The 22,763-nt window shown below is 43.0% G+C and overlaps 1 long non-coding RNA gene across 1 annotated transcript; it reads right to left on the bottom strand.

Moving 5' to 3' along the window:
• Positions 1–2,617: 2,617 nt before the first annotated feature.
• LOC117126508 lies at positions 2,618–21,963 on the bottom strand. The gene is made up of 3 exons (XR_004449123.1): positions 21,741–21,963; positions 14,845–14,850; positions 2,618–12,662 (listed from the first exon to the last, which is right to left on the bottom strand). It is a non-coding gene; the product is annotated as an uncharacterized LOC117126508 (long non-coding RNA).
• Positions 21,964–22,763: the final 800 nt, after the last annotated feature.

The raw sequence follows: 22,763 nt of genomic DNA, 5'->3' as shown, positions 1-22,763 counted from the left end.
TTTGTGATCAATGTTTAAATTATTTTCTACAATAAGATACAATGATAATAAAATCATATAAATAAATAATTTTATTTTAATAGGTGTTTATGTTAATATATATATACTTCATATCGTTTAAATTTAATTATATATCATACACGATAGATAAGATTGATTTTCTTTTAATAAATGTTTATGTTAATATATATATATACATTTAATATCGTTTAAATTTAATTATATATCATATATGATAGATAAGATTGATTGTTGTGATTTATTTATTCTAAAATAATTGCGAATAAACAAGAACGGTCATTTGATTTATATGTGCAAGCCAATTTATTACATAATAGTAACTGATCTTAGTTATTTAATATATAATTATTATTTTATTATTTCATAATATGCAGAAAAATATAAAAGAAGTATTTATTCTGCACAATGCGTATATCTTAACCTAAGTATGTATCTCTTTAATAATTTGAAATCTTAAACATTTTCTAAATCTCCGACCAAAATAAAAGAAAGAAATGAGAATAAACTCAAAAATCAATATTTATATCGAGCAATAACTAAAATGACACAAAAAGGAGAAAAATACCTAAGATAGATAGGATTGATACGTGAACGTAAACTTCTCATAACCATAATTAACTTTTAAATTGCTAAATCATGATATTAAACCGAGCTGACATAGTTTCAATGTAACCAAATACAATATAACCTGTTTAAATTAATACTCTATAAATTAATATACATTAAAAATCTCTATAAAATAATATAATTTTATAGTCCCAAATTGAGATTTTGGTTGAATTAGTATATCGATAAATTAATATCTTTATAAATCAATATCTCTGAAATTAATAAAAAAATATAGTTTTGGTGTAGTCCCAACATTATTAATTTATAGAGGTTTCATTGTAGTAGGCATGAGATTCTTCGGCCTAAACATTAGGTTTTTATGCGATAAATAATTTTTTGACCTAAAATATTTTTTAAAATGGGATCCGTTCATTAGTAAACAAATTATATAATTAACAAAAAAAAATTAAAAAAATTGTTTAAGAGCCAAATATATTAATTCGCTCAATAATATAAATTTTTTTTCATACGATATTTTTTAAATAATTTTCATATAAATTTACCTTGCGCAACGCGCATGTCTTATCCTAGTATATATAATAAAGCCAGAAAATTTGGATTAAATAACTTTCTTAAATGTTTTGGTAATCTATCTTAGTAGATATTTTCTATAAGACGATGGAGCACGGTACATTATCAGAAATCTTTAACCTGGAACTTCCAATTAGCTAGAAGACAACTTTTTAGTGACAATTTACATTAACAGACCAGCAGAGACTGTAGCTGTAGCTGATTTGACCAAGTCCGTTATAAACGGTAAAGAGGTTTATAGATTCATAACAGACTTGGTCTAGTAGTTTGATTAAGGGTTCATTAATGCTTCTACATCGAGAGATCTGGATTTCGAATTCCAGAGAAGGCCTAATTATACGAATTAGAAGAAATAAGCTTACAGGAGATCTGCATCAAGGCGCAAGAAGTATTATCAAGCGTAGATCCCGTAGGACGGTTCAGCTGATTCAGTCAGGCGTGAATTCTCATAAGGCATGTAGAATTGTCGAATGTAAAATTGTCTATAATATTTTTCATTGTTTATAATAGGATAATTATCTAGCACTATAAAAAATCTTATAGATTTGGATTTTATAATAACTCTAGTGTTATTCAATTAAAATTTTCTATAAAATATGTTAAAGTCTTATGTTATTGGTTTATGAATTTATAATAAGTAGTTAGAAGTTAACAAACATCTAGAGTTATGTTATTTGTTTATGAATTTATAACTGATTTTGTCATTTTTAAAAATATGTTGTTATTGGATTCTTCATTTATGAAAATTTTCTTTATAAAATATGTTTATTAAAATATTGCAAGTAGATCAAGTATTCTCAAAGTCTTTTTTTTTTCTGTCAAATTGTTAATTTCATTCAAATGAGGAATACAAAGTTTACTACAAGCTGGCAGACGAACAAGAAATCCCAGAAACACATGCCAATAGAAAGATAACTAAAACCCACACCGGGACAACTTTTGAGAACACCGAACACGTTAAATAAAAAAAACCCACAATCATGTTAGCACACTATTGATATACTATGGATTTTACCCATTTTTAGCCATAGTATATATGTGTGTTTTAAACACTTTATAGTTGTTTTGAAGTCTTTTTAGTATGCTTTTAGGTTTTGGAGTGATTTGGAGGAAAGTGGTGATTTTGGAGATAAAATGATAAAGACCATGATTATCAATCGATAAGGAAATAATCGATCAATACACACTCAGTGTTGTCGATCGACAGCGAAGCGCGCGGAAGCCAGATTGGATTCCAGCCGACTTTAAGCCCAAGTCTCACAAAAATTACAAGATTACCTCTGACGAGTTTTAACCTAATATTTATGTGTTCTGCCATGTTCTAGGCAACACACGCTTTCTTACTTTCATGCAAAAAAATAATAATAAGAGTCTTAGGTTTGGAAAGAAGATTCAATAACTCTTTCAGAGATCTGTGAATGGAACTCCAGTTTTTCTACTCTATTTTATCTTATGCAGTTTTCATATCTCTTTGTTATGAATTGCTTATCTATGTCTGAGTAATTTTTTTGGTTAGATTTAGGGTTCAGATATTCATGAGGGATTAGCCCAAAATATAGAATTTCTAAGTGTCAGGAATATGAATCAACTAGTTTTTTTCTTAATGCATGTGTTCTTGAGTAGCTAACTAGGACATTGCCTTTAGATAATAGGACGCAAGCGAAAGTTTGGTTCTCTTTCTGATTAGTTTAGATTGTGCTAGGATTGATAGAAACAAGCAGAAGCTGATTTAGTTAAACCTAGTGAGCATGTCAAAACCGTGCGATAATGCTTCCTGGAAGGTTCATCGATCGACAACTTGCTAGTTGCATCGATCGACGAGCTGAACGGTGTATCGATCGATACCCCGTTGTTGGAATCAATCGACACTCTCTCAGGACCAACAAGCGACAGCTGAGGTCCTAGATCCAGCGATAGATAGTCTAAATATACGAAAGTTGATCGACTATTCTTATTGTTTGAGTTCTAGAATATCCATATATGCTTAGTCTAACCCTTCCTATATTTTCCTTAAAACCCAATCAATCAATCGAACAATTACTTGTTAACCCCTGCTATTTACTACTTTAAGACCTACTTACCTAGCTTAACTACTTGACTAGATAGATCTCTTGTGTGCCTTAACTCGCTCTGAATTCGATCCCTAATTACTACGACTGAACCTCTTATTTGAGAGAGTAAATCACTCCTTAGGTAATTTGAGTGATATCAAATTTGGCGCCGTTGCCGGGGAGCTTTGATTGCCATTAGATTAAATCTAGTTAGGTTTAGTGTAAGGTTTTGTTACTTGCAAAAACTGATAAATTTTTTTCTTGTCATTTCAGGTGCATGTCCATCAGTACCAGAAGCAACAAGGAATATACACTTCTCTTTTCATATCCTGCACTTCTATAACGCAGCATCCGTAAAAAAAAACGTACCGCGTCGATCGGCAATAGCACCTGCTCGTCAACCAACACTCGCCTTCCACTGTCGATCGAGACCACTCTTCCGTCGACCACCCTTACACACCCGACATCGATCGACATTCCACCTCGGACATCGATCGATACTGAGCCGCGAGACATGGTTGCGACACTAGTTCTAATTCAGGACGCGGTTGGAAACCTGCATGACCAGGAGGGTCATCTGTGTAATGTAGCAGGTCAGAAGATATATGATCAAGGGGCTGTAATCTCTGATCATGGTGCCGATATTGCAGCTGCTCAAGCTGTAGAAGAGGCTGCTAGAACGAGGACATTAGCTGATTACAACATGCCATATTAGTACTATGAGAACAGATCTGCCATACATCCTCTAGCCATCTGGAGGAAAGACTTTGAGTTGAAGCCTTAGTATTTCACACTCGTGGGACCTATTGTGGGTTATCACACGAGCATCCTATAGACAATCTGGAGAGCTTCGATGGATCTAGTTTTTGCTATCAAAGCCAATGGAGTTTGTGAGGACTATCTCTTTTGCAAGCTCTTCAAGTACTCACTTGCTGGAGAGGCTTCACACTGGCTTAAGCAGTTACAACCAGGATCTCTTATATCCTGGGCCGACATCAAGAATGCATTCTTATACCACTTATTTGATTAGGCACGTCATGAAGACTTGAAGAACAAGATTGCTACATTCACACAGGAGCCTACAAAATCATTCAGAAGCTCCTGGATCAGATTCAAGTCGTATCAGAGAGACTGTCCACACCATGAATTCAATGAAGTGCAGATGCTCAAAACTTTCTTCAGAGGCATCGCACTAGCATATCAGATGGCTATATACTCTGCTAGTGATGCAAACTTCAACACTAGGAATCCATAAGAGGTTGTGAGACTTATTGAGAACTTGGCATCCAACAACATCACCAAGAACACTGATTTTGAAATAAAAAAATCGACCACTACCCTAGGGAAGGAGAAGTTGGAAAATGGTAAAGCTAAGATAGATAGTGTTCACAAGCTTCTCAAGAATCATGTTAGCTATGCAGAGGATGTAGAGGCTGTAGATTTCGACAGTGAGATGGACGAAGAGGAGGATGTGAACTTTGTCAGTGGTTCAGGCTTTCAAAATCAGAGGTCTAGAAATCAGAGTGGATACAAAATCCTATGGCAATGGTCAGATGAGGGGATATAACTAGAGTTCACAATACCAGAAACCCTAGATCAGCAACTACAACAGCAGCAACAAACCTTTTGGAAGTTCTTACTATCAGATTCAACCACCGCAGACTCGAGAGAGAAAGATAGAGTCAATTCTTGAACTTCAATGGAAATATTGATTTTGTCTACACAGAGCTGAACTTAAAGTTAAGTCTTTGAACACACATGTGAGAAAGCTGGAGACACATGTGGTTCAAACAGGAGACACCATTAAAAGGCATGAGGCCTTCATGAAGGGTAAAGGGGATGACTCACTAAAGCACCACGTAAATGCCATTATGGATGATGATTTCTTGCAAGTGGTTAAGCATGAGAAGCTTCAAGAGGGAGACTTCCAAGTCGAAAGCTCCATGAGTTTTGGCGGTTCACATTGGTGTCGATCGACGCCAAGTCACGAACATCAACTGAAAGGAGACGGACGCACATTGACCGACATCAGTTTTTTTCACATAGATCGACAAAGGAAGTTGCATCATGCGCGACCGTGAGAATTCTGACTCACGAGGAGTTCGCGGCTAAACACCCACATCCACCCAAACCTTTACGCATCAAGAAGTTGGACATCGATCGACACAAAGAGCCTGATGCCGATCGACATCCAGACTCGACTGACGATCGACTCAACTCACCCAATATCGATCGACAACCACCTCTGACATACCGAGTGCAATTACCAAAGATTGATGTAGCATGACTGAATGCACTCAGAAACCCATCTCAACCTTCAGAACATATTGCAGACAACTTCGAAAAAAAGTTCTGGTGATGCACTATAGAGCCTATGCAAGTTGATCATACTTCTGCGAGGAGAACCTTGAGGAGAAAAAGGAAAAGCTTCCTAAGCATCTCAAAAGGGGAGTCAATGAGAAGGAGATGGATAGCTTCATTAAGAGAGTTCTCAGGATTCCCTTGGACAAGCCATTTGAGGAGCTTACTTTACCCATAGGTTGCGGATGTTCTTTAGAGAGACCAAGGAAACCAAACAGGACATACATAGGATCTTCAATCAGATCAAAGAGAAGATGACGCAGAAGATTACACTGAAAAAGAAGAGTGATCCTGGAAAACTTGCAGTGCCATGTTTGTGGAAGGGCATTGAGTTTCCATGTGCGCTGTGTGACACATGTTTATCAGTCAACATACTGCCCAAGACGATAGCAGGCCATATGGGTCTTAAGATAGAGCCTTCGGAGGATTCATTCACTTTTGTGGATTATTCTACGACGAACTCAGGAGGAATCATCAGAAACCTTGAGGTGCAGATTGGTAATGCACTAGTTCTAATTAACTTCCATGTCCTGGAAAACAAGCAAAACAGGAGTCCTTCTGTACTACTTAGGAGAGCCTTCATGCCTATTGTAGGAGCAGTTTGCAACATGAATACTAATCAGTTGTGTCTAACACTGATAAATCATGATGTCTACTACGATCCAGTCATAGTTATCAAGCCAAAGACGTTCAACACTGGATTCATATCAGCATGCCACTGCGATTACGAGGATGAATATGAAACAAAGTATTCAGGATCGATTGATAGCGGGACTCCACTATCGATCGACATTTCCATTCATCCGCCGATCGACAACATGTCCAGAGAATCGATCGACATCCGTCATGCAAGTGAGACTTTCGCTCTGCCAGTACACTGCTATCCAAGCTTTGAAGTCGCTACCCAGCCTCAGACATTGATTGATTACCAGTTTACCACTATGGTGATACAATCAGCATACAAGGCGACTATTTTATCGGCAGTTGGGCAGAAAATAGCCTTCATGAGAGTTTCGCAGTGGACACTGAATTACCAGAGATGAAATCTGATGAGTATGACAAGGTTTACCACAAAGAGAAGGACATTGAGTACTTTGGTCTTGCCATGGATGGCAGAGGACTTCTCCATACATTGTTTGCATTTGCAACGTCAACATCGATCGACAGCAACATCAAGCCATCGATCGACGATGATCCAACACCAAATATTAAGGTACAAGTCAAAGATAATACATATTATGATTATATAACTCCGGATGAATTTGGTATTTTTAGGGATCCAGAAGGCCAAGCAAGAGTAATGGATGGACGCATTCTCCACATATCTAATGGGGACATGGCTGAAATCATTGCCATGAATGGATGCAGTAACTTCTACATTCCGAAAAATAGATCAGAGGATCTAGCATCGATCAACAACGCAGCAGCACCATCGATCGATGGTCACTTCGAATCCAGACGAAGCACACTTCATCCAAACAGGAAGAGGAAACCTCGTTGGGAGAACACATAGGTATCCTTACCGACCGTGCCAGAGCAGAACATATACAACAAAACTGATATTGATGAGCTAGTAGCAGAGATCTACAAAGCTATCATAACTTCAAATGATTATCATTCGAAGAGGCTCGATGACCGTTCGACAACATTATCAGCTGGTTGACCATATGCACAGATGAGATGAAGCAAGACTTAGCCATGCTTCAGAAACAACATGCAGTCGGCGCATGAAGATCAAATCGATCGCTTCTCACGCTCAACAATCGATCGACGCTCACACTCAACCATCGATCAACGCTCGCATCTAAGCATCGATCGAAGCTCGACTCGCACCACTCAGAGAAAGGCTACAAATGCTAACATACCGACTTCAAGGTGTAGATTTCCTGACCAAACGCATGGACTCTTTGCAACAGGAGATATATACGATTCAGAGACAACTTAATTCTCAAGCAGAACCGTCACCATCGAACGACAGAAAGACTCGACCATAGATTGACGGCGACTATGCAGCACTACGAAGCAAGCTGGTTACTGAGAAGTCACTACATGATAAGCTTGATGAGATCACTTTCTCTCAAGACTTGCTGAAAAAAGATGTTTACTAGGAGCTGAAGGACATCTCAGAATCAACATATGCCATACTTGGAATACAACAGCGCAGCATTGGGAGTCTTCAACATAGGATGCATGCAAGTGAGGTTGCTAGAGAAAGATTATAGAATCCGTGGACAAGAGGAGATGAAGCCATAAGAAGCTTCATTAGAACTTGGTTCCAGATGAGAAAAGATGAAGTTGACACTTGCATACAACCAAGTGGTCACTTTGATCATTACTAGCCAAATACAACCTCTAAAGTCAAGCTAAATGACTATAACAAAGCGCTGAGTGGGAGGCAACCCACTATTAGGTAACTTCTTATAGTTTTAATATTTACTAGTTAATTTATTTCTGTTTTTACCTTTATTGAAGGTCTAAAAAAAAACCAAAAAGAGAACCAAGGAGCGGATACTTGTCATCGACCGGTGAGTCAAGGTCGACATCGATCGACAGCACAATACCAGAAACGATCAATATACTACCCTGTGTCAATTGACATCGACATCAGCGATCAGGTATATCATACTCCTTGTTACATATTGTCCTTATGATCTATGTTTTCACCAAACTCCGACTAAATGGACATTAGAACAGTGTATGAGAGGAAGTTTACTGATATTAATTTACCATGACTTTTATAAAAGATTAAAAAAATGTTTTTATTGACTCAAGAAGGGGATTATAAACTTTATAATTTCACTTATTATCTAACCACTCTCTAGCACCACTCTTAGATTTATTGACTGCAGAGTATATTAGAGATACCAAACTGGATCACCTGCCTATTATCCACACTTGTTGAGAATGTTTGAAAGAACCAAAGCTGATCTACAACCTAATTGAGCTTAATCAGCTCGATCGAACCGGTGGAAGAATACGAGTGGATGCAACCCCGTGGAAGCAATTCTGTCGATGAACCCGAATGGATGAAAACCCGTGGATGCGATTCTATGGATTACCCCAATGTTTTAGAAAGAAGATCCATTTGCCATATATGATGGGCCCATTACGAGATAAGGTCCAAGAAGCTGAATGAGAAGATTGCTTGCCTTGTTCAGAACCAAGAAAGTAAAGAAGATCTACTTGGCCAAACCACCACCACCCCAACCACTTTCATTTACTCAGATGTCTTATTTATGTTTTCTATGATGTTCATGCAGCTTGTTTAATTATTTCATTGTCTTTTTTTATATGCTTTCTAGGCTGATCATGCAGTAGTTCTAGTGTTTTCTATTTAAGTATTTTGAAATTGTATCAGAAAATTTAATCATCATTTTTATAAAAAAAAATTCTTCTCTTATTTGATGATTCATCATTGTTCTTATGAACAACCTGATTATAGAGGTGTGTAAACCTAAATCAAATCAGCAACCTTTCCTGTTGACTGGTGTGTCATATCCAGAACAAGAGAGTGGTGAATCTAAGGCCATTTTGCAACCTCAGTGTGATCAATCGATCTATCTATCTATCTAGAAACTGTCATGCATCTATCCATCCCAAAATAAACCATCTATCATCTGTCCTTGTTCCATCCAACCAAAATCAGAGTGGAGTATCTTAGGGAGCGTTCATCAGCGAGTCAGACACTATTAGCTAAGTTGCTGGTTAGATGGATTTGGTTGCTAAGCTAGGATATGGTATATAGGATACCTCTGAAGTTAGAATTGATTTGATGTGGTATGCAATATTGTTGAGGTGATGATACTAAGTTCTTAAATTATGTGAGTCCCTGCTGTTTTCAAACCACTTTCAGAGAGACTGCTCGTTGGTTTGCTTGAGGACAAGCAAAAGAGTAAGTCTGGGGGCTATATACCATGGATTTTACCTATTTTTAGTAATGGTATATATGTGTGTTTTAAATACTTTATAGTTGCTTTGGAGTCTTTTTTAGTATGTTTTCAGGTTTTGGAGTGATTTGGAAGAAAGTGGTGATTTTGTTGCTTTTTGGAGATAAAATGATAAAGACCTGTAGCTGACCATCGACCATGAATATCGATCGATGGGCGAAGGCAATAATCGATCGACACACACTCCTTGTTTTCAATCGACAGCGAAACGCGCGGAAGCCAAATTGGATTCCAGCCGACTTTAAGCCCAAGTCCCACAATAATTACCAGATTACCCCTGGCGAATTTAACCAAATATTTGTGTGTCCTGCCATTGTTCTAGGCAACACACGCTTTCTTACTTTCATACAGAAAAATACTTAGAGTCTTAGGTTTGAAGAGAAGATCCAATAACTCCTTCAGAGATTTGTGATTGGAACTCTAGTTTTTCTATCTTATGCAGATTTTATATCTCTTTGTTATGAATTGCTTAGCTATGTCTGAGTAGTTCTTCTTGATAGATTTAGAGTTCAGATATTCATGAGGGATTAACCCAAAATATAGAATTGCTAAGTTTCAGGAATATGAATCAACTAAAATGTTCTTAATGCATGTGTTCTAGAGTAGCTAATTAGGACATTGCCTTTAGATAGTAGGGCGCAAGCGGAAGTTTGGTTCTCTGTATGATTAGTTTAGATTGTGCTAGGATTGCTAGAAACAAGCAGAAACTGATTTAGTTAAACCTAGTGAACACGTCAAACCCGTGCGATAACGCTCCCTGAAAGGTTCATCGACCGACAACTCGGTAGTTGCATCGATCGACACTCCATTGTTGGAGTCGATCGACACTTTCTCAGGACCAACAAGCGACAACTAAGGTCCTAGATCCGACGATAGATAAACTAAATATATGAAAGTTGATCGACTATTCTTATATTTTGAGTTCTAGAATATCCATATATGCTTAGTAACCCGAAGTCTAACGCTTCCCTTGTTTGTTTTAAAACCCCAATCAATCAATCGAAAATTACTTGTTCACCCCTGCTATTTACTGCTTTAAAACCTACTTACCTAGCTTAACTACATAACTTGATAGATCTATTGTGTGCCTTAGCTCCCTGTGAATTTGATCCCTAAGTACTACAACTGAACCTCTTATTTGAGAGAGTAAATCACTCCTTAGGGTAATTTGAGTGATATCAACTATACTTGCAACCTTTTGACACCTCGAAATGCTTCTGAACGAGATTTATCGTTGTCGCCCACCCCCCCCCCCCCCCCACCCGAACGATAACATCCACTTCTATGAACACCGACAACACATTTTTCCCTCCTAAAGAACCATACTTTATAACCCAACAAGAATGAACCACTTGTAGTTCCCGTCCTCTTTCGGATACGGCAGCGACACACTTCATGTGTACAAACTACGCCCAATAAAAGTCCTCCAACCAACACTCTAATCTCAAAAGATCTAGAGATAAACGAAGTCAATCCCATCCGAGCCCACCAAAAACATAAAGAAACCAACAGAAATAGACAGGAAGCATTCACTACCACATCAATAACCCGATAACTTGCAAGTATAGAGACCAGACAACTAAAAGAGATCCATCAATTCTCTGAACTTCAAGGATAGCATAGAATAGCATAACATAAAAATTTCCCAACAACAATGGAAAAAAGTTGTTCTAATCCACCTAAAACGAAAGTCTCCACAGATCGAAGAGCAGAGAGGTCACGGGAAAACGGAATCAAAATATGATAAAGGAGCAGAACCTCTTCAGCACCAGTGAATCCTCAACTGCAACCTTCTCACAGATCTGACCCAGATCCAGTTAAAACCACACAAACCACCTCCAGTCTCGAGCTCCCTACCTTCACGTCATGGACACTGGCCTTGTCGGTGCTCCATCTGTGTAGAATAACAACTAGAACACATATATATCTCCAACAAGAGAAATCTCCAGAGACATTAACAAGGAGACCATGCCACATAGATAAAAGACAGAGGAGGAGCAGAGACCAAAACGATAATTAATCAAACAGAAGGGTGACCGGCAGAGTCTTTTTATAACATGTCCTCACCCAATCTTTTTATAACATGTCTCAAAAGTCTTTTTATAATTAACAAAATTTAATCAGCAAATAACACAAATTTGTAACTATAACATGTCCTCACCCAGTTGCCGTCGTCAAATTTTTTTTATATACTTATTGAAACGATATCGTTTTGTATTTTAAGCTGACTCATATGATACGTCAATACCACGTCGTCACTAATTAACGGTTAAATGACGGATTTCAGATCAACGTTAGTCAATGTATGTAAATTTTTTTTTTATAAATTGATGTATGAAGTTCAAATAACTTTTGAGTTAATGTATGTTTTAGCACATGTGATAAGTTGATGTCTTGATCAGGACCATAGAGTAGTGTTGAGGAAGGAATTGGCCGTTTTCCCATCATTCATCTCCACAGTAAACATAAAAGTCAAAAGCTGATGTCGCACTCTCCATAACGTCACCGTCGGTGGTGGTTCTTTGCAAGAAAGGAAAACGATTTGGACAGCTAGTAACAACACCACACATGAGACCAAATATTTCAAGTCACCTAAGAGAATTAGGAATTCAATGTTGTATAACACTCTGAAAACTAAAAAGGCTCAAAATGACATGAACATATGAAAATGTAGTTTAATTATAAAAAAAAAATCTTCTATGCTTCATTGTTACTTCACTGTAAAAACTTGTTTATTAGATCACTAGCATCACATCAATTTACAGAACATGAATAGGTCGTCAAAAAGAAAATGGATAAAACAAATGCAACAAATATATATATTATACCATACTCTTAGCGATAAATTCTACAATAAGAAGGATGTCATCAGTTTGTTGTTCAGGTTCCTCAACTTCATTGATGTGTTCTTCTTGCAATGGTTGTTCTTTTCTACCGATTATTCGTCCACGAGGTGTAATTTTGATAACGACAAACCAATTAATTCCTGATTCTCTCATCCGAGGGTATGGAAGGAAGCTAACTTGGTCTGCTTGTGAAGCTAATACGAAAGGCTCGAATTTGTTGTACCTTCGTCCACCATTGACATCAACTACACCGAATTTGTTAAATCGAACACCTCTGTTGACGACGGGGTCGAACCCTGTTGGGGTCAAAAACGGTTACGACGGAATTACCACCCGAAAATCCTCAGAGATCGTATTTCCGAAAGAGTTAGTAAAAGAAGGGATGTAATTTTCGTAAAAATAACCTATACGAGGTTATTTTTACGAAGAAGTGTTCTTTGGGATTCAAACCGAACGATCGTCCCGCTCGGTCGCTACGAAGCGACCGAGCTCGGGCCAAAGCTCGGTCGCTACGTAGCGACCGAGTGATCGTCCCGCTCAGTCGCTACGTAGCGACCGAGCGATCGTCCCGCTCGGTCGCTACGTAGCGACCGAGCTCGAGCCAAAGCTCGGTCGCTACGTAGCGACCGAGCGATCGTCCCGCTCGGTCGCTACGTAGCGACCGAGCTCAGCCAAGCTCGGTCGCTACGTAGCGACCGAGCGATCGTCCCGCTCAGTCGCTACGTAGCGACCGAGCTCAGCCAAGCTCGGTCGCTACGTAGCGACCGAGCGATCGTCCCACTCGGTCGCTACGTAGCGACCGAGCTCGAGCCAAAGCTCGGTCGCTACGTAGCGACCGAGCGATCGTCCCGCTTGGTCGCTACGTAGCGACCGAGCTCAGCCAAAGCTCGGTCGCTACGTAGCGACCGAGCTATCGTCCCGCTCGGTCGCTACGTAGCGACCGAGCTCGAGCCAAAGCTCGGTCGCTACGTAGCGACCGAGCTCAGCCAAGCTCGGTCGCTACGTAGCGACCGAGCGATCGTCCCGCTCGGTCGCTACGTAGCGACCGAGCTCGAGCCAAAGCTCGGTCGCTACGTAGCGACCGCGCTCAAGCCGAAGCTCGGTCGCTACGTAGCGACCGAGCACTCGTTTCGCTCGGTCGCTACATAGCGACCGGGCTCGAGCCAAAGTTCGGTCGCTGTGTAGCGATTGAACCTTTCCGAACATCGATACGACACCAGTCCTTGCATTCTCGTCAAACCTTCGAATGCTATCTCCCGAAGACCGTAGCAAGCTCAGTCCATGTTTCCCGCTATTCTAATTCATCGATCAAACTTCGCGGATTAGAAACCGCGGAAAACTCGTAGTAAACGTGTCGAGTCGGAAGACGGCCCAAAGGGACCTAAAACACGACTCGAGGCCCATCCTACGATTTTTCTTAACCAAAGCCCGTGAACCACAGCATGGTTCGCGCTTGGCCCACGAGGAAGGATAAATGTCAAGTTTCCGCGGATAAATACGGAAGTTTTGAAGATAATTGTGAAGATCGGGAAAAATGGAATATCTCCATTTTTATGCTATGACGGCTTAAGGGCAGAAGAGTAAAAGCGTAAACCGACCTTGGAGCTAGTATATAAGGAGTCCTAGGCGAGGAGCAGAAGGGAGAACTTTTTCAGAGCAAACTTAGCACTTAGAGCGATTTAGGCAACTTTCCGTTTTTGTTATTTCGAGCTGCGACTCAATTAGGTTTAGCCGTCTTAGGGTTGCTAGAACTAGGAATCTCGCCGACAGCTCTCGAGCCCAGGCTTATACCTTGTTGTAACGCTCATACGCAGATTCGGAATAAGATCTACTTTGCTCTCTTTTCGATTTCTTATTTTTATCGTTGTTATTCTCGTGTTCTGATTGCTTGACGTGTGGTAATTAACAGATATCCGGGTCCTCTGGGAAACTAGGGTTTTCTTAGTTTCCTTATTTAAACGGAAATCGACAGTGCGAATTTCGGTTCCCACAGTTTGGCGCTAGAAGGAGGGGGACTTACGGATCAATCTAACCCGCAAAAGCCACACACAGTCAGACATGTCAACCAACGACGCGGATAACGTGCAAACTCCCCTTAACGGAGGCAGCGGCACCGATCTCCACACTCCGGTAGCGGACGTATCTGCGGCCAACGCGCAAGCCAACGCCGCGACTCTCGAGGAGTTTAAAAAGATGTTCGCCACCTATGAAAAAAGGTCGGAAGAACAGGATAAGCTCGTGAATACCTTGACCAAACAGGTTGAAACCTTAACGGCAAGGACCCAAGCTATCCGTCCCCGCGGAACCACCAAAATCCGCGGGAAGAGGCTCGATTTCGCCACCCCACTCGATAGAGCAGGAGTCGCGCGGGAACGACCTTCCGGTCAAAACCCCAGCGAGAAGTCTCCCATCGAGAAGGGGAACTCTGAAAGTCTTCCGCTCCCTGCAAAGGACTCGGAGGATAACGAAGCCGAACACATTGACCTGGATCCTAGCGATGTCTCCAACGACACCGACGAGGATGTCGACAGACATCCAAGAAGGACCAGAAGCCGATCCGCTCGGGAAGGCTCCCCGTTCGAAAAACCAATGACGGAAGAAGAAGAAGTCGCCTATTGGAACGAACAAGAGGAGCTGGCCGAAAGGCAAACCGAGCTCACTCGCAGTAAGCGCCGACAGGCTCGGAAATCCACTGACGAGACATCGGATATCCGCGATCTTCGCGACTACATCACCAAGACTGCGGCAGAAGTGAGAGCCGTAAAGTCTCAAATCCATCATGCTACTAGTGCTGCCCCCGAGATCGATCGACTGCTGGAAGGAGCTCGAAAGACCCCCTTTACCAGTCGCATTTCGGACATGAGGGTGTCCGATCCGGGAAAGATCAAAGTACCGAAGTACGATGGTACGGCCGATCCGAAAGCGCACCTTCAGGCTTTCCACATCGCGATGGGAAGAGCAAGACTGAAGGACGGCGAAAAGGATGCCGGCTATTGCCGCCTGTTCGTCGAAAATCTTGAAGGAGCAGCGCTCGAATGGTTCGCACGCCTTCGTCGCAACACCATCGGGAGTTTTCGACAGCTCGCATCGGAATTCCTCAAACAGTACTCTGTATTCATAGACAGGGAAACCTCCGATGTTGATCTCTGGAGTCTCTCCCAGAGGGAAGACGAACCCCTCCGCGAGTTTATCAGTCGGTTCAAACTGATAATGTCCAGGGTCAGCGGGATAAGCGACAAAGTGGCCATCGACGCGCTGAGAAAGACGCTCTGGTACAAGTCGAAATTCAGAAAATGGATAACTCTCGACAAACCGCGAACGATCCAGGACGCCCTCCACAAAGCAACGGACTATATCATAGTGGAGGAAGAAACTAAAGTCTTATCGCAAAAACATAAGCCGGCAAGACCATCCTCGAAAGACGCAGATCCGAAGGGGAAAAAGAAGAACTCTCGTAACGACAAGTACGTCCATCACGAGGGGGAAGATCTCCAAGGAGCGCATAACTATGCGATCAATTCGGATCAAGGCCGGACCACGGGCAACACATGGACTCGCAATCAAGGGTATGACGAGAACACCTTCTGCGAGTTCCACCAATCCCGAGGACACTCCACGACTAATTGCAAAGTCTTAGGAGCAAGACTGGCCGCGAAGCTGCTCGCTGGAGAGCTTTCGGAAGTAACTAGCGTCAAGGATCTCATCCTCGATTCTGATCGGCCTCCAAAGACGGACAGAAATCCGCCCGCCGAAAAATCTCCTCAACGAAACCAACCTGGGGATAAACGCGGTAGGAGGCCGGATGACAAAGGGAACGATAACAATCGTCGCAGAGTCAATATGATCATCGGAGGATCTCAATACTGCGGCGATACCGTGTCAGCCATCAAGGCTTACCAACGGAAGGCAGAATCAAGCGCAAATTGGCCTACATGGTCTCCTCCTCGAGACGGCCAAAGTTGCTCGATCACCTTCACGGAGGAAGAAGCCGGCGGTATCGACCAACCTCACTGCGACCCGCTCGTCATAGATCTCGTCATACGAGATTTAGAAGTCGGAAGGGTACTCGTCGATACGGGAAGCACGGTCAACGTAATCTTCCGCGACACTCTCAAGCGGATGAGTATCGAACTCGGAGAGGTAATTCCGACGCCAAAACCACTCACGGGTTTTTCAGGCGAAGTGTCGATGACTCTCGGATCAATCCAATTGCCAGTCATGGCCAAGGAGATCACGAAAATCGTCGAATTCGCGGTAGTCGACCATCCCGCTATCTACAACGTGATCATGGGAACCCCATGGCTCAACGCCATGCAGGCAGTTCCGTCAACTTACCACCTGGGTCTCAAGTTCCCAACGCCGAGCGGAGTCGCGGCCATCTGGGGATGCCAAAAACAGTCGCGACTATGCTTCCTCGCGGAGCATAAGTTAAGGCAAATCACGGCTTCTGCAAACGGCAAACGCGCGAAGATAGATCGATCTTCGGCCAAAAGCGCCCCGCACAAGGACGAAGTAAAATCGTCTGTCAACGCAAACGCATCGGACGTCGAAGCTCGACATAAATCCGAAGCCCACGCGACAACTCAACCGGAACATCCGGAAAATAGCGTCGACCCAGCCACGATCGACACGGTCAAGGCGGACATCGCGACACCAACCGCCGAGTAAGAACACTCGCGGCATGAAACAGAACTACGAGATGGCTTGATCCTCGAAAGGGGTACGTAGGCAGCTTGTCAAAAGACGAGTTCAGCTATCCCCCTCTCTAAAAAGGGGGGGGGAGTGGGTGCGTATACTCGTATACTCCCACAATCGCCATTATTGTAATCGAGTTTTTAGAAACATAAAATTTTTTTACAATATACACTGTCTTTTTATCGAAAACGCTTACGCTTCAGTTTACGCTCGTCTGCGGCCTCATCCGGCCCAAAAATCGTAAAGATTATCACCTTTCAAACACGCAAAAATACACGCATAATCCTCGAAAATAACTGCGAGACGTCGCAAAAAGTTAAAATTCGAGGACAATGCTAAACAAATTGTCCGAACGCGACCACCAAAAACTTACACCCCGTTCGTCGATTGGCCCCGACGAACACGCCAGCCGTCTTAAACAAACGCAATCCGATCACTCTTTTGATCTTTAAAAACGTCCAGCACAAGGACAAAAGCGCGCTACAACAAAAATCCGAAATTTTGGTTTAGCACTTCCAGTTGATTCTGAGAAGATGCTCGATTCGTACCATACAAGTCATATAAGCCGAGAACATATCGCGGACTTTAAACCGGTGCGAGTCAGGAAGAAATCGCAACAGGAAAAACGATAGCCGGCTAGTCACCGCACAAACCTTAACCGAAAGTAAACCTAGGTCTTGCCCTAAACCCAACGCTCTGGTCTCAAACATCTCAAGGCATGATATCTAAAAGATACGAGATCATAAACCATGCCTCTCCGTTCGTATCTCAATGTTCTCGAAAATCGTAAAGACAGATAAATTTTTACGAAAATCACGAACGAACCAACAGATTGAACGTCTAATTAGAACTACATACGAGACGACAACTCGTATTTACTTCAACCCTACTCAGGAAAAACTCGAAACAAAACATTTATCATATAAATAAACCGCGTAAAGCGGCAAGGGATTCAAAGCCACCAACGGCCAGTCCCGGAAATACAAATACGGCCATCTTGGCCTAAACGAAATCCAAATTCAAAGGGCCACATTCGGCCGAAAACAAGGATAACTGATCCATCCCTCATAATCCAAAGTCAAAGTCCCCGGACAACGAAGCACCAAACGCATCCGCAGGACGATCCACTTCCTCGCCACCATCGTGAAAATCGATCGGGACCTCCTCGGTATCAGGAGAAACCGGGATGGAATCCCAGAACCCTTGAATCCTCTCGTCGATCGGAGGGATAAGCGCCTCAGCGTGGGCACGGTCACTCATCCCACTCTTCATCAAGCTCATTTCCTCTTCAAACACATAGTCGTCGGCTTGCGTCCTCCAAAGACTTCCGACCGAACCACGGCACTCGCGAAAGTCGCCCACCGAGGTAAAGGCATTCTTAAGGTTCCCGTACTCAACCTGGAACTGAGATGCGCGAGTCTTCATCACCTCGACGATTTCTCTTTTGCCTTTCCTCTCCGCTCTACGAACAGCCCGCGCATGATCACGAGTAAGCTGTGCCTCTCGCTCCAGCATCTCGCCTTGCACGCGAGCGAGATCCCGCTCCGCTTTCTCCGCCTTGAAGCGGTAGACCATGGCTTCTCTATGACCCACCTCGATGGCCGAGCCCAGCAAGCTCAGGCCCTGCAAAATCGATGGGCGTGTTACAAATCCATACATAGGATAATCACTAAAAAATTCCCAAAAAAAAAAAAAAAACTAACCCCATTGATGATGCGAGATCCTTCCGCAACGACTCTCGGCCTCGCCGATTCTTTCGTAGGAGGAGGAGCATCGAAACCCGATGGCAGCCCAGCAAAGAAATCATCGAAGTCCGGAATGGGGGCCTCGCTCGAACCGCTTCCGTCGCCGTAAGCAAGGTTCGGATCCCATCCTGGAAGCATAGAGTCGTCCATCGAAAACTCTATCGACATCTTTTCCCTTCCAAGAGCTCGACTCCGGCGCAGCTGTCGGAGCTTCGACGGGATTCTGGTCGTCGGGTTCGGAGTCGCTTCCCGTATCCGCGTCCAAAGCTGGACCAGGTTGCACAAATTTCAGTGCCTTCCGAACCCTTCTCGGCGTGAAAGAAGTCCAGAAGAAGGGACCATTCCTGAGAAGATCCCTCACCGCGATAATGTCCTCAGGGAATGGAGCAAGAGGATTGATGAAGGGACGATTGTTCGGCAACCTCCGGAACAGTGGAATGCAACTCTCTTCGACGGACGCAGCGTCCAAACGAACAAAGAAAAAGAACTTCTTCCACAAGTTGAAGTTCGAAATGAACTTCTTAACCACCGACATAAATTTCCGAGGGACAAACCTATGCTTATCCGTATCCTTGACAAGTTGAAGCCTCAAAAGCGCTTCATAATGATCGACGGAAAGGGAAAGGCCATGCTCATAGCTTAGGATCAAGATCCCAATAAGGTGCTGAATGGCAAGGGGTGTCAACTGACTTATCGCGACTTCGAAGCGGTCCAACACTCGGACGAGAATTTCGGGTATGGGGAACCAGAGGCGACAACGCACTATGAACGCCTCATAACAAGTAAAGTAACCCTCCGGGGGGTTGTTAGCACATTCCCCGCGGCAGGGAACCCGGAACTCCACAACATCCGGGATGTGGTAGAACGACCGCATCGTCGCGAGAAACTCGTCAGTAGTCCTGCTTGCGTCCTCTTCCTCGACTCCACGATGGACCAGGACCGGGAATGGCTTCTCCTTGGGAGGGATCAACGAGCCATAATGAGCAACCCACCATGCCTCGTTCTCGGCAGGATGCACCGAGTGAGGCACGAACTCCATCTTCGGAACGACGAGCTCTTCGTAAGGACTCGCGGACGAAGACCCTTTTTTCGCAATCTTTTTCTTGCTCGACATCTTTACACTTCTCTTAAGAGAATAGAGGAAAAGGGTGGAGAGAAAGATAGAAAGTTTTTTGAAAGATCTTAGAGAAAAACAAGAAAGTGAAAAAATTATGGAACAAGTTACCTCTCTTCTTATAAGACATGAGGATTTACTATTCAAGCTCGGACTTTCGCATATTAATTCCATCCATCACGCCTAACTTGCCAAACATGCCTAACCGCACGCTAGGATCCCCCATGCATGATCCTAACGGGCTGGGGGGCTAACTGTTGGGGTCAAAAACGGTTACGACGGAATTACCACCCGAAAATCCTCAGAGATCGTATTTCCGAAAGAGTTAGTAAAAGAAGGGATGTAATTTTCGTAAAAATAACCTATACGAGGTTATTTTTACGAAGAAGTATTCTTTGGGATTCAAACCGAACGATCGTCCCGCTCGGTCGCTACGTAGCGACCGAGCTCGGGCCAAAGCTCGGTCGCTACGTAGCGACCGAGTGATCGTCCCGCTCGGTCGCTACGTAGCGACCGAGCGATCGTCCCGCTCGGTCGCTACGTAGCGACCGAGCTCGAGCCAAAGCTCGGTCGCTACGTAGCGACCGAGCGATCGTCCCGCTCGGTCGCTACGTAGCGACCGAGCTCAGCCAAGCTCGGTCGCTACGTAGCGACCGAGCGATCGTCCCGCTCGGTCGCTACGTAGCGACCGAGCGATCGTCCCGCTCGGTCGCTACGTAGCGACCGAGCTCAGCCAAAGCTCGGTCGCTACGTAGCGACCGAGCGATCGTCCCGCTCGGTCGCTACGTAGCGACCGAGCTCAGCCAAGCTCGGTCGCTACGTCGGACTCGCGACCGAGCGATCGTCCCGCTCGGTCGCTACGTAGCGACCGAGCTCGAGCCAAAGCTCGGTCGCTACGTAGCGACCGAGCTCAGCCAAGCTCGGTCGCTACGTAGCGACCGAGCACTCGTTTCGCTCGGTCGCTACATAGCGACCGGGCTCGAGCCAAAGTTCGGTCGCTGTGTAGCGATTGAACCTTTCCGAACATCGATACGACACCAGTCCTTGCATTCTCGTCAAACCTTCGAATGCTATCTCCCGAAGACCGTAGCAAGCTCAGTCCATGTTTCCCGCTATTCTAATTCATCGATCAAACTTCGCGGATTAGAAACCGCGGAAAACTCGTAGTAAACGTGTCGAGTCGGAAGACGGCCCAAAGGGACCTAAAACACGACTCGAGGCCCATCCTACGATTTTTCTAACCAAAAGCCCGTGAACCACAGCATGGTTCGCGCTTGGCCCACGAGGAAGGATAAATGTCAAGTTTCCGCGGATAAATACGGAAGTTTTGAAGATAATTGTGAAGATCGGGAAAAATGGAATATCTCCATTTTTATGCTATGACGGCTTAAGGGCAGAAGAGTAAAAGCGTAAACCGACCTTGGAGCTAGTATATAAGGAGTCCTAGGCGAGGAGCAGAAGGAGAACTTTTTCAGAGCAAACTTAGCACTTAGAGCGATTTAGGCAACTTTCCGTTTTTGTTATTTCGAGCTGCGACTCAATTAGGTTTAGCCGTCTTAGGGTTGCTAGAACTAGGAATCTCGCCGACAGCTCTCGAGCCCAGGCTTATACCTTGTTGTAACGCTCATACGCAGATTCGGAATAAGATCTACTTTGCTCTCTTTTCGATTTCTTATTTTTATCGTTGTTATTCTCGTGTTCTGATTGCTTGACGTGTGGTAATTAACAGATATCCGGGTCCTCTGGGAAACTAGGGTTTTCTTAGTTTCCTTATTTAAACGGAAATCGACAGTGCGAATTTCGGTTCCCACAAACCCCACATTTGAAGAAGACACATTCCAGCTTCAATAATCCTGGAAATTCCACTTCAATAATCTCATTCAATATCCCGTAGAAATCTGTTTCGCCTTTCACACATATTCCATAATTACTTGTCACCCGCTGTCTATCATACTCATATGTATGAAAAGTGAAGCCTTGTGTTAAATACATCAGTGATGTGGTGACCTTTGCAACTAGACCTCGAACTACTTTATGAAACCATGAGGGGTAATCTGGATCGTCATAATCAACCTGGAAAAATAAAGAGAACGGTGAAATTAATTAATCATACTAACGACAAATACAGATCATGTATGCCAACTTACAAGATTGGGTTAATACATGACCCTTCAACCACTTAATAAAGTGTTGATCTTTCCTTCTGTCTACCTCCTTTTTGGATATACATGAGATTGTTTCTTCGACTTGAGAAAAAAATAGGCTGTAAAATCATATTTTCTATTAACTAATCATTTGAAAATTATATAATTTGTACATATATGTGTTTAGAAGTTTCAATATATGTTACCTTTCAAAATAACGCATCAATGGATCCTCGCAATTGAGTAGAATATAAGTGTGTGCACTATAGGCGTCTTCATCACTCGACCACCAAACCTCTTTCAATTTCCCATCGAATCGCCCAATCTGGCAAAAGATGTGTGGAACACCAGCAACTGCATATGTTGGCGCGACACCACCATCATCATATTTTCTTGGAGCTCTTTTTCGGGTCCGTACTTTTGGTGCAAAGTAGTAAGATGTGAAGTAAGATGTTTCTTTCGTCAAACTTCCAGCAATTATAGAACCTTCAACTTTGGCGAGTTTTTATTTTCCTTCAAATATTTCATAGCCCACTCATACTGATACATCCATCTGTAATATACAGGTCCACGAAGCAATGCCTCATACGGGAGGTGGACAACTAGATGCTCCATGACGTCAAAAAAGGTCTGACGAAAGATCTTCTCCAAGTTGCAAAGTAAGATTAGAATGTTCTCATGAAGTTGTTCTATGGATCC

This window comes from Brassica rapa, chromosome A01, assembly GCF_000309985.2.
Source record: "Brassica rapa cultivar Chiifu-401-42 chromosome A01, CAAS_Brap_v3.01, whole genome shotgun sequence".
In the NCBI taxonomy this organism is placed as follows: domain Eukaryota; kingdom Viridiplantae; phylum Streptophyta; class Magnoliopsida; order Brassicales; family Brassicaceae; genus Brassica; species Brassica rapa.
Note: the sequence above shows the minus strand (reverse complement) of the source record. Positions and strands in the feature narration are given on the sequence as shown.